This window comes from Panicum hallii, chromosome 6 (assembly GCF_002211085.1).
Source record: "Panicum hallii strain FIL2 chromosome 6, PHallii_v3.1, whole genome shotgun sequence".
NCBI classification, from domain to species: Eukaryota; Viridiplantae; Streptophyta; class Magnoliopsida; order Poales; family Poaceae; genus Panicum; species Panicum hallii.
Window position 1 is genome coordinate 18,354,629 of NC_038047.1, and position 3,718 is coordinate 18,358,346.

A 3,718-nucleotide genomic window follows, 5' to 3' on the forward strand; every position below is an offset into this window, starting at 1 on the left:
TATTCTTTATCGCTTTTCAGCTGAGACAAAACTTACCTCCTCGTTGAAGCCTTCATGGTCTAGTTATGGGATAAGTATACCCAAATTCCGGGTAAGCCTTGCTGAGTATTAGAGTACTCAGCCTTGCAATATGTTTTTGTTTCAGGTAATGTTTCCGAAGACCCTACTTACCCCATGCCTTGGCCTTATGCTTTGCCTGACAGTTGGTCCGTGGAGTGGGACCCGTCCCCAGCCAACCCTGATGATAACGAGTGATGTTGTGCCAGGGCTTAGCATGACGTCCTTACGGGAGACGTGTGTAGTTATCATACTTTGAATTTCTGCTACTTGAACCTGAACTTTAAAGCTGGTTTGTAATAATGACTCTTAGTTTGGAACCTTTACTATTTCTGCAAATTTTGTAATAACTTTACTAAGTGTGGAACTTTGTGCTACTTTTGGAAACTCTTGTAAAGTAATTTCTCTGTGATGTAAAATATGATGGTGACTGTATCTCTAGACTCACCTTCATGTGAGGTAACCTTATTTGATCCTGTATTGGTGGTTTATCGAGACGCTACCCGACAGACCAAGGGATTATACCGTTTGAAGTACGTTGGAGCTCTCTAGAGTGGACTCGCGTGCTTGAGCCGGTATAATTCAGATTGGTTCTGCCACATTTTCGCAACGAAGGCACCCGATCCACTCCACTGGACTCAAACCTCATGTTTTGGAGCATTTGAAATCATTTTGTTACTGCACGAAAGTCGATGCAGATCGAGCCGAACTGCTGCCACTACTGCTCAAGTTTGTGAAATGTAGTTGCGTCAAAATATTTTGTATCAAACGCAACCGATCCACTCCATTCGACCCAGAACTTATGTTTTAGGTCATTTCGGACTGATTCGTTACTGCATGAAAACCGGTGCAAAACGGGCCGAACTGGTGCCATTAACCCACTGGTTCGCTAAACGAAGTTGCGTCAAAATTTTTTACAACGAACGCACCCGATCCAATCCATTTGACCCAAAGCTCATGTTTTGGGGCGTTTCGTATCATTTTGTTAATGCAAGAAAGTTGGTGCAGAATGGGCCGAACTGGTGCCTCCAGTTCACAAGTTTGTGAAATAAAGTTGCATCAGAATTTTTCGCAAGGAATCCACCCAATCCACTCCATTGGATCCAAAATTCATGCTTTGTGGCGTTTCGAACCGTTTTGTTACTGCAGGAAATACGAGGGAAAACGGGCACTACTGGTGGCACCAATGCACAAGTTTGTGAAACGAAGTTGCATTGGAATTTCATCGCAATGAACGCCCCTGATGTTTCGTTACTACACCACATGTTTCAGTGACTGCACGAAAACCGGTGCAAAACGGGCCGAATTGGTGCCATTAACGCACAGGCTCGCTAAACGAACTTGCGTCAAAAATTTTTACAACGAAAGCACCCGATCCACTCCATTGGACCCAAAACTCATGTTTTGGGCCGTTTCTAACCGTTACATTACTGCACGAAAGTCGGTGCAAAACAAGCCGAATTAGTGTCGGTAACGCACAAGTTTCCTAAACAAAGTTGCGTTGGAATTTTTCGCAACGAATGCTCCCGATCCAACCATTGGACCCAAAACTCATGCTTTGGGGCGTTTCGAACCATTTCGTTACTGCACATCAAAGTCGGTGTAAAACGGGCCAAACTGGTGCTATTAACGTACAAGTTTGCTAAACGAAGTGCGTCAGAATTTTTTGCAATGACCTCACCCGATCCACTTCATTGGACTCAAAACTCATGTTTTCGGGCGTTTCGAATCGTTTCGTTAATGCACGAAACTTGGTGCAAAACAGGCTGAATTGGTGCCACTAATGCACAAGTTTTTGAAACGAAGTTACGTCGGAATTTTTCGCATCAAATGCACCCGATCCATTCCATTGGACCCAAACTCAAGTTTTACGATATTTCGGACTGTTTCATTACAGCAAAAAAATCAGTGCAAAATGGGCCAAACTGGTGCCATTAACGCACAAGTTTGCTAGAAAAAGTTGTGTTAGAATTTTTTGCAAGGAACGCACCTAATCCACTCCATTGGATCCAAAACTCATGTGTTGGAAGGTTTCAAGCAGTAATGTTACTGTGCGAAAGTCGGTGCAAAACGGGCCGAACTGGTGCCACCAATGCACAAGTTTGTGAAACAAAGTTGCGTCGAAATGTTTCACATTGGATGCACCCGATCCACTCCATTGGACCCAAAACTCAAGTTCTTGGGCATTTCAGACCATTCGTTACAGCATGAAAATCGGTGCAAAACAGGCCGAACTAGTACCCTTAACACACAAGGTTGCTAAATGAAATTGCGTTGGAATTTTTCCTAGTGAATGCACCCGATCCACTCCATTCTACTCAAAACTCATATATTGGGGCGTTTAGAACCATTTCGTTACTGCACGAAAGTTAGTGCAAAACGGGCTGAACTGGTGCCGCCAATGCACAAGTTTGTGAAACAAAGTTGCATCGGAATTTCTCGCATTGAATGCACCCGATCCACTCCATTGGACCCAAAACTCAAGATTTAGGGTATCTCGGATCGGTTGGTTACTGCATGAAAATCGGTGCAAAATGGGCTCAACTGATGTTGTTAACGCACAAGTTTGCTAAACAAAGTTGCGTCGGAATTTTCCGCAACGAAGATACCCGATCCACTCCATTGGGCTCAAAACTCATGTTTTGGTGCATTTTGAATCATTTCATTACTGCACGAAAGTCGGTGCAAAATGGGCCGAACTAGTGCCACTAATCCACAAGTTTGTGAAACAAAGTTGCGTCAGAATTTTTCGCATCAGACGCACCCGATCCACTTCATTGGACCCAAAACTCAAGTTTAAGGCATTTCGAACTGTTTCGTTTATGCAAAAAAATCGGTGCAAAATGGGCCGAACTGGTGCCACTAATGCATAACTTTGTGAAACATAGTTGCGTCAGAATTTTTTGTATCGAACGCACCTGATCCACTCCAATGGACACGGAACTCATGTTTTAGGGCATTTCGAACCGTTTCGTTACTACATGAAAACCGGTGCAAAATGGGCTGATCTGGTGCCATTAACGCACAAGTTTGCTAGATGAAGTTGCATTTCATTTTGTTACAACGAACGCACCCGATCCACTCCATTGGATTCAAAACTCATATTTTGGGGCGTTTCGAATCGATTCGTTAATGCACGAAAGTTCGTCCAAAATGGGCCGAACTTATGCCACAAGTTCACAAGTTTGTGAAATGAAGTTGCATCGGAATTTTTGCAAGCAATGCACCCAATCCACTCCATTGGACCCAAAACTCAAGTTTTGGGGTGTTTTGAACCTTTTTGTTACTGCACGAAAGTCGGTGCAAAACGGGCCCTACTGGTGCCACCAATGCACAAGTTTGTGAAACAAAGTTGCATCGGAATTTTGTTGCAACGAACGCACCTGATCCACTCCATTGGACCCAAAAATCAAGTTTTAGGGCATTTCGGACCACTTCGTTACCTAAAATCGATGCAAAATGAGTCGAACTGGTGCCTGTGGCAGAACCAATCTGCTTGAATTATTCCGGCTCAAGTGCGCTAGTCATCATTATACAGGCGATATTAACTCAACGCACTTCAAACGGAACAACCCATTGGTCTGTCGAGTCACCGCCCGATTCAACCGCGGTTACACAGGATCGAGGTAGGTTTACCTCGCACGAAGGTGAGTTTACAATC